This window comes from Chanos chanos, chromosome 9, assembly GCF_902362185.1.
Source record: "Chanos chanos chromosome 9, fChaCha1.1, whole genome shotgun sequence".
Lineage (NCBI taxonomy): Eukaryota > Metazoa > Chordata > Actinopteri > Gonorynchiformes > Chanidae > Chanos > Chanos chanos.
In genome coordinates, this window is record NC_044503.1 from 30,424,484 (window position 1) to 30,434,483 (window position 10,000).

The following is a 10,000-nucleotide window of genomic DNA, read 5'->3' on the forward strand; positions in this document are numbered from 1 at the left end:
GTTTCCTCGGTGAAACATCCGTACTGAAATGAAACATTACAGCACTGTGGAGACAACAAAAAAAAACACACCCTAACAAGCTAAGATGACACTGCTCATCAACTGTCGTCAGCAAAAATGGTCAAAAATACATAATTATCACCAACTTTTGACAAATTAGTAAACATTTCACACAAACGACAGTGTTGAAACCACCAAATTACTCAAAAATAACGCAAAACACAGTTTAGTTTGGCTTTCAGCAAGAACAGGAAATATGCAAACGCTAGCATTTTTGGATGTGCCACACATTCAGAGGACCTTAAAAAAAAAATGGCAGTTATATCACAGCACTTAAACATTGCTGTAATTACAGAGCACTGACCAAACACAAACGCAATAAACCGCACACGAGTCAAAACAACTGGGCATCTTTTTAAATACTGTCATAATACATATATATATATATATATATAACATGAATACAACACCCAAAATTGTCAGATCCCTGCTGTAAAGAACTCAGTTACACAATTAGCAAAGAGCTACCACCAGAGAACACTGTCACCAATGATAAAACACAAACTTTACAAAAAGAGCTCGTTCTCTGAGTGAGGAGGTACCTTGTGCTAGTAGCACAGACCAGAGCCTCCATTACATTTGGGGGTTTTAACCTTCTCTGATGTATCTGTGTCAATGAAAACGTCTGTGAAACGTTGTTTTTTTTGCGGGTTTTTTTTTTTTGGATGTGTTCAGAAGAAGCACAATACATCTCTTCAAACACATCTGTTATATCAAGTACGCCGAGTGAAAAGAGGAGGAATAACAGAGGAAGAAAAGGATAGAAAAAACAGGTTTGAACTGATGCAAAGCGTAAGGTTTAAGGGGATCAGGGGAGAGACAAGGTCAGAAACGACAGAAAAATAAAAGACGACGAAGGAAAAAAAAATAAAGTGCTCACAGTCGTGGATTGTTTGTTTGTTTGTTTTCTTTTGTGTTCTTTTTCTCTCTGAGACAGTTCGCTGTCCCTGGCATGCCGATGTGCTGGGCATGAAATAAAGTTATTATCGAAGGGAAAAAAAAAAACAAAACTCAATTTTACATTCTGCATTCTCGCAGCTATAGTCATTCCAGGATAAAAACAGTTTATTTTCCACTTCATTGAGCTGGCGGAAATTAGAGGCCAAATGGAGTAATCCCGTCTGGACCAAAATCATAATCATCCGCAGCTTTCGCTTTTGGGAATTCGGATGGCTCGAGTTGGGGGGGGGGGGGGGGGGGGGGGACAAAAGCAAAAACAAAACAGAAAAAAAAAAACCAAAACGAGGCAGCGTCTCGGGATTTCGGCTGGGGAATCTCACATCTGGAATAAACTGCACATGATCATCGAAGTACCATAAAGGGGAGAGAATTAGATAAAGTGTGTGCATGTGTGTGTGTGTGTGGGAGACAGATCACACCTGGGCATCAGTTTCGAGCTTTTCTGTTGCCTGTTTTTCATTTTGTTCGTTTTCTGTCTCATTTTATTATTGGAGCAACTTGAGGTCAATATTCACAAACAAACAAACAAACAAACAAACTGTCTCTGCATGTGGGAATGAAGATAGGAATGGAAGTACGAAGGAATCAACCAATAACACATATATAACTGTAGCAGCATATATACATGGATCAAAACTCTAATTATACATGATATTTTCCGTAAGACGGATATGAAAGCTTTGAAGATGGGCTTGGACGGATTGGCCAATCACGACACAGAAGAGAACAATCGTTAAATGTCAAGCAGAACAAATTTTTAAGTCAGCTTACCTGGAACTAAATAAGCAAAAACTCATCTCTCTCTCTCTCTCTCTCTGTGTGTGTGTGTGTGTGTATATATATATATATAAAAATCAAAAGACCATGATAGAATGACTGAATTGAACAGAGAAGGCTTTATGACAGAGGTAGTCACAAAAGGTACTTAGCCTGAAGGTTTTCTGTTGAATCATCTCCACACGGTCGGTCTCTAACCCCAAATCCCATGTCTTATCGTGTGTGTGTGTGTGTGTGTGTGTGTCTGCCTGTCTGCCTGTCTGTCTGTGTCCGTGTCTGTGTGTGCGCATGTGTTTGCATGTTAGTGTTCTATTTTCTATTTTCATTTCTGCTGCTGGGGAAAAATGACAAGACCTCAGATAGTATTAAGATCATTAAATATGTTGAGCATTACAAGCATAAGCGAAAAATTAAATACAAAATGTATGGCCATTTACCGTGTTCAGTATACATGGTTTACAAGTTTTGTTCAATTCCAACATGGAGTGTTTAGTTTTATCACCTTGATGTCTTCACAAGCATCTCCTCATCAATAACACATGAGAAAAAAAAAAATCAAACATGAGATGCTACAGATCTCTATGCCAACTCTTTTGGTTAGCTGAACGCTGTTTAAATGACAGATCATTTCTGCTGAATCTCAAGGTTACACAGATGCTGCCTTTGGCTAATGAAGCCATAATCATCCATAAAAAGTCCACTTCCCAAAAGGTTAGAATGTAGATCACAAGGTCAAAACACTGAGTGAGCAATTAACCCAGACAGGTTAGAGAGAGAGAGAGAGAGAGAGAGAGAGAGTGAGTGAGAGAGAGAGAGAGAGAAAGAGAAAGAGAGAGAGAGCCTTTTACAACACCTTTATTGGTACCATTGGCAAAACCGATCTCAGTTCATCACACACTTAAAAAGAAAACAACTATTTAAAATATTTACATAAATGCAAGATTTTTACATTGTCATTAAAAAAACATATATATTAAATAAAATGATCCTTGTGATTCAAAGTGCATAAAAAATATTGCCCCCATACCTCAGAAAATGCACCCTAAATTCACGTGTCATCAAAAAATAGACATGTTCAGTATTAAGGTCTGCATTCACTAAGGTTTTCTTTTTACCTTTAGGTTTAGGATCAGTCAAACCTGCCCCCCCCCCCCCCTTCATCTCATTCCACCATGTCAACCGAACGCACATTTTTGGATCGAACCAGTAAAAAATTGAAAATACATACTTTTTTTTTTTCCTGTGCTCACAAAAATGTTGGTCCAAAAATGGTACAGTTTGTCTGTGAAAGTCTCCCAAAATCCCCCTGCACCACTCAACCTAGCACATGCTCTCAGTCCCCTAAGCCTATTACCCCCATAAAAACTGATGATCAAGTGTTTCCTCTGCCTGGCATGAGGGCAACCCTTCCCTACAGTGGAATCCAGGTGCACCATGTGTCTGTTAGTGGTCACATTCCCAAGAAGATCTACTGTGTGTTTCTCAGTCGGGGGCTCGTACTGGAACCTGCCAAAACCTCGTGGAGCAGACTCTCGTTCCAGCAAACCTGACCACTTTGAGTCCCTGAGTCCACTGTAGGTCGGTTAAAATGGGTGACTTTACCACAATGTCTGTGGAAAGTTATCTAGAATGTTCCTTCAAATTCCGTATCCTGTAAGGCAATAAAGAATATCCTTTTCCCCTTCCTGATGGTTTTCCAGAGCTGGTCCACTGCTGCTCACCTCCTTTCTGTGGCCCATGCTCAAAAATCCAGCTCGTGCGCCTCTTTGAGTCTTGCAGGCACAGCTGAAACCTTCTCTTCTAGCACTTTCTGGAGGAGTCTGTTTGACTGGACACCTGTTGCTTCACTCAGGTCAGCCACTGTCCTCCGAGACCCTGATGACTCTGTTGAGCCCTGCTGACCCCAGCTGAGGTTTCCTGGCTTCATCGGTCCATCTCCCTTAAGACAGACACGAATGGCTCGTGATGCGACCCTGAATCACAGGGTTATTAAACAGCAGCTCCCCTTTTGATGCTGAGATGCTGGGATGCATCTCTATTAAGTTTAAAAAGCTGAAGTCCATTCTCTTAGGACAGACAGATAAAAGGGTGTAGTTCTGGAGAGGTCTATCGCTCTTACTTTTGATAAAAACAAGAATCTGTCATACCCTGTGTCCTCCACGACGTGCTTCAAAAGTGGACAAGCTGTTCCAGTCCACATTAGGCTGTTCCAGTCCTCTTTGTACAAAGGTCGCTGTATTGCTTGTAACCAAAGGGTTTTTGTGAGACTCTATGAGTCATTCAGGCCTTGTCTTCTCTCCTGTGTTGGTAAAGAAGAGACAGGAGCCCTGGTCCAGAGCTCCCCTGACCAGAACAAAATTGACCAGTTCCTTCTCCTACTGGTGATACTGGTGGTTCCAGTGCAGGGCCGTGCACAGACATTTTGGGGGGGTCGGGGGCTCAAGCGAAAAAAAAAGGGCACCTCTCTCATAATTATTCATATAAAATAAAGTTACATCCAGTAACACGTCTTTCACTTATTTATTTATTTCAATACCCATACACTCATGATTATTTATTTAAAAGTTACATAAAGTAGCACAACTTTCACTTCCTTACATATTTATTCATTTCAATACCCATACTCTCATGTTTAATTTCTACAAAATTATCAGTTCACACAGAGTCCAAGATCTTTAGCATGCACTACTTCTACATTTATCACAAGGACAGGTAAGAACAAAGAAAACAATGCCACATCCTGCATGCTTTAGTGGGTAAGACTGCTCGGTGACAGAGTCGATGCAACAGTAAACCTCACCAGACTGTAACTGTCAGTGGCCCAACTTCAAGTACTCTACCACACAGCTACTTTTTCTGCCGACAAAATTTAATGGGCTATTTGTCATTTGGCAATGTTTTTGTCATATTTAAGGGAAATACATGGTGTAGATTACTCCAAGTGTTGTAATGTAGACCTAACTTATATAAAGTTAGTTCAACTATAATGCTGACAAAATACTAATATTCAGCTAAAGCTGCCTCATGTCTGATTTAGAATCGCCAAACCACTTTGTGTTGCCAAAATAAATGTGGGCCAGTAACAAGATTCCAATAAAATTGGATGAATAGTTAAACTTTCAAATCTGGAGTAAGAATGGATCATTTACTAAGCTATATCTTAAAGCTTTTGCTAATCAGTACGAGCATGTAAAAAGTGGACGAATCATATATCTGCACATTTTCTTGTGACGGGTGACAGGTTGACTCACGTCTCTGATATGCAAATATGATTGCATAGACTATTAACCGTGTAATACTTATTTGTTTCAATTGCCTGACGAAGGAACTAGCCTAACTGAGTTGACTCATTTCACTGAGGACGCTATTTCAAGCTTGCTTGTTGTTAAGCTTAATGGTGGGCTATTGCCTTAATTAGGCTGACTGTACTGATATGTTTTAATAGTGGTTTAATGTCATAACATTGACAAGCAACGCCAAGTCTTAGGAGAAACACTATCGTTACCTGGCTGTCACCAATGGTAGGTCAGTGAGACGTGGATGCTGCTCGATTTTGCGTGCATTAACTGTGGTGGCTCTGTGGGAAGTCGAAGAGGGAGGGGCAGTGGCTCGTGCTGTCTCACAGAATTAGAGCTCAAATGCAGTTTCCTGGCGTTACGACGCGCTTTTAATTGGGGACTGGTGCCATGGGCCAAATTTAAAAACTAAAATATAAAATTAGAAAAAGAAATGGAAAAAAAAATATGTCTTGCAAAAAAGGACACTTATCTGGTCAGAGGCCAACAGGGCAGGTTGAGCTTGAGCACCACCTGGGATCTATCTGTGCACGTGCCTGTTCCAGGGCAGTAAACCTGTGCCACATAGTATGGAAGCAATCGGGGTGCTGACGACTGGAAGTCTCCACCTATAGGACATTTTGCTGAAATTCAGTGTTTGAATGTACCAACTCAGTTTGAGCCGATCTCAGTTTAGGCAGAGCGTTTAGTGGCTCCTCAATGCAAGATGACTCACAATCACTCACGCTGTACAAACCTGTTGAAGAATCCATGACATTTCGCCTCATCTCCAAGGGATCAGTGGTCAGACTCCCACTGGAATCATAAAGATGGAGCATCTGTTTCTGTGTTTTTACTTTAAAGAAGAAGGAGCTTGGAGGAGGATCCATGTTCTCTTTACTGTGGTCTGATGAGCTTCCTTTTGACTGCTCCTGAATGAAAGAGCCTGACACCTTTCTTTTGATTTCCAGAGCCTGTTCATCTGATGAATTATTATTATTGATCATTTCATTTTCAGTCAAACCAATCTCCCTTTCAAGTTTGTAAACAGTACTCCTAATGATGGAAGGTAATTGGTTATGTGTTGCTGACAGAAAACAGTAATCTATGCCTTCATCAATTCCTATCACTGGAGAAGATGATTAAAATCACTCTTTTTTCTATTTCCAAGTCTGCAAAAAACAAAAAAACAAAACAGCATTTTTTTAACACATAACATTAATCATGTAATAATTTATTATTAAAATGCCAATGGAATGGAAAATGTCAAAGTTGTCAGAATAAAAAATAAAATAAAATTCATAGTGACAAGATGAATACTGTGAAACAGAAAACAGAACAGAGGAAGGACAACACCCTCAGTAAAGCAGCCATCTTTTAGACACTTTTCGGAAAGCGGGGACTCTTCACTTCTGTAACTTTGTCAGTTTTTTTCTTTAACCATAATCTTTTCCACTTAATTCTTCAAAAGTCGCACTTCAGCATTGTTGCCTCCAATTTATCCACATCTGACATGTCTCAACGGTCTTGCCAAAGACCTCATCTAAAAAAGCGTTTATCTCTTGTAATGAACACAAATTGTTATCATTTACCACCTGGGGCACAAAATCTGAAATATCAGAAAGAGCATCATCACCTTCCATATGCTCAACATTATGTGCAACAGTATTCACAACTGTTCCAACAACTCTTGCTTCACTTTTGACTACATTCTCACCAACGACTTCATTATCTTCGCTATGTCTGCGCGATCACAGATAACTAACTGTGTGAACTTTGAAGATCTCTCCTCCTCAAAGACTTCATGTTTTCCTCTACTTCGTCTTAATTAATGGTTTTCTCCTTTGTAGAGGAGACACTCAGGCTCAGTGCAGCTTCACACTCCGCATTCATGTTATTAACTGCTGGAACCGTGCTAGTTGGACAACAGTTACTTTTACTGAAATTACTGCAATGCAGTAACTTTTTTTTCAGGGGCAAACGTACCTGTCCCTCAAGTTCTTCCATCTCTCTGTACATTCCGTGACGTCCGACCATAACTGTGTGGCAACGTGTAGTTAGATTTCTGGGGAGGTGTTCGTCAAGGCTATGGCGTAGCCGCAGGTCCTACGCCGTCCCTATGGCGTAGATTAGCTGCAGAAGCCTTTAGTGTCAGAGGCCTTTAGTCCGAGCCCTACACAGGCAGCCAAGCCTTTTGTCCTCGCTATCTCCACATCGAAAACCTTTCCCGTTCTCCGTATTCCCATCAAGCAAATATGACGTCCTTTCACATAACACTCTAAATGAAACGTTCAAATTCGGCTTGTCCGTGATTATTAGCACCTGATTACTAAAAGACGTTATGTGCCTTAAGACTGGGTTTTTTACACTTATGTGATGATCACCTGACAGAGCTTGCGAACTCACGCTCAGCCTCGGCGTTGGGAGTAAACGTTGGTAAATGAGAAATTGTAACTCTTGCTGCTGGTGAAACTAGCGGTGAAATAGGACGAAAAATTCCATTTACCAAGACTCCACGCTCAATTAATCGTTTAACAACAGTTTCTTCTGACAAAGGAGTCGACCACTGCCGAATGTATTTCTAGAAATTGTATTTTCATAACCGATTTGTTCTCCTGGACATCCTTCACTGTCCTTGCAGGGGTCAGGTACACATCAGAACCCGTGACGGAGAGGAAAGGCACACCCCTGACAAGGACAGATACTGACCCACCTCCCCGATAAACAACTAAACTTTTATAAACCAGATAATCACAAAATAATACAATCCTCTTGATATGGTAGTTTTGTTTTTTGGGGGGTTTTTTTTTGGGGGGGGGTGATAATGATACTTTTATTTAAATTTGACGTGCTGCACAAATAGGGGAAAAAGTTTGAAACGCCCACGCGGGTACCTAAAGCGTGCACCGGGAGAGAGAGAGAGAGAGAGAGAGAGAGAGAGAGAGAGAGAGATTTTGACTGTGTAAGAAACTTTAATTAGGGAAATGGTAGTGCAATAAAGGAGGAGTAATGCATGAAGGGAGGTAGCAGGAGGAAATGAGAAAATATTTGGAGGACCTAGAATAGAATAAGGTGGAGACAGAAAGCGGGAGAGAAGAAGACAGTTAGACCCTGACATCTCATAAATAGGATTTAGATCAGTTGGTTTAATAGAGAAAGCTGTATTATTACATTAAGAAGGATGTTAATAATTCTACAATTATTCCACCAATTTACTCATTAAATAGATTCGCCATGGCTAATTTAGCGTTCTCATCCAAAATGACTCAGTGTAACTGGGAAGGAGTCTGTGTGTCAATGGGAAGGAGTGTGTGTGTGTGTGTGTGTGTGTGTGTGTGTGCTCACAGAGGGGCACTGCCATGCATGCTGTCTGCTAGCACTGCAAATGACCAAGGTCTTATCATCTTTAAACAATTTTATCAAATAAATTACGCTGAAATTAATTTCCAAAATGGTTAATACATTTCCAGAATGAGACCATTCAGCCTCTCTCTCTCTCTCTCTCTCTCTCTCTCTCTCTCCCTCTCTCTCTCTCTCTAAACACAAAAGAACATTTATAGTAATTTGCTTTTCAGTGATAAGGAAATCATGTGTAACTTTTAAGTCTCATTTCCAACAAGTCCTTTTTTTTCTTTTCTTTTTTTTCTTTTTTTTTGGTTCTTTTTTTGATGATTGGTAAGTCATTATTGCATATTGGTTTCTATGCAGTTGCTGGGCAAATGGAAAGCCTCTCCTGTTGCTATGATCTTTTCTAACATCACATTGTTCCAAAACTCCACAATTCCAGTGTCTGATTGTTCTATTGTTCTGCCATTCTGCTATGCGACTGCCACACACCAAACTTTGTCACCAAGGCCCAATGAGAATACACAGGTGCGAGCCACTGTGTGTGTGTGTGTGTGTGTGTGTGTTTGTGAGAGAGAGGGAGAGACAGAGAGAGAGACAATGAATATTCATCTAACACCTGACATACACAGATGGCCTCTCTCCAATCTGTAGACTCTCTCTCTCTCTCTCTCTCTCTCTCTCTCCCTCTCGTTCTCTCTGGGCTGGCTGAGACATTTTAGCTTTTATCTACAGCTTAAATTAATCCTGCTGTCTCCTCTATATAAGTGTGTGTGTGTGTGTGTGTGCATGCACGCTCATATGTGTGTGTGTGTGTGTGTTTGTGTGTGTGTGTGTGTGTTTGTGTGTGTGCACGTAGAACTAAAAGCATGTTGTGTTGACAGAATTTCCACTCAGTGGCCTTGGCTCTTATATTTACACATGATAAACTAATCCAGTTAGAGCTATGACCACACACACACACACACACACACACACACAAATGCGCAGATAGTGTAAATAAGTGCCAAATTTGAGAATCGCTCTAAGGACAACACACACACACACACACACACACACACACACACACACAAATCTCTCTCTCTCTCTTTTTCTCTCATTGAGTCACACACATATGCACATATGCCTTCTAATGGAATTATTTACAATGAAAGTTCAAGAGGATAATTTTCAGACAATCCCTAAAAACGTCCACCAGTCAGATCTCTCCTGCACTGCATAAAGCTGCCTCCTCCTACTTCACTCTCCACGTCTATACAGCCCAGCTGGGTCAAAGCTCCTGTCCCCGCCCCCTTCTCTAACTGACTCCAAGCCAAAATATTGTCATCAACCTCATTTAAACTTTACTATTGGCTTTCACTGAAACCAAACAATTTGAACAAAATTGCTCAGTAGACTTTTACTTGTCGGTCTGTTGAAATGACTTTGTTATAGGAACAAACTTGAAAGAAAAACCCCTTTTATTTGGCCATTGTATACACAACATTTCATCGTCTGACTATTCATATATTGAATATTCTTAATGTATCAGACATTACTTGAGACGAATGGAGATTCTGTATAAATTAGATATTTTTCTGCAG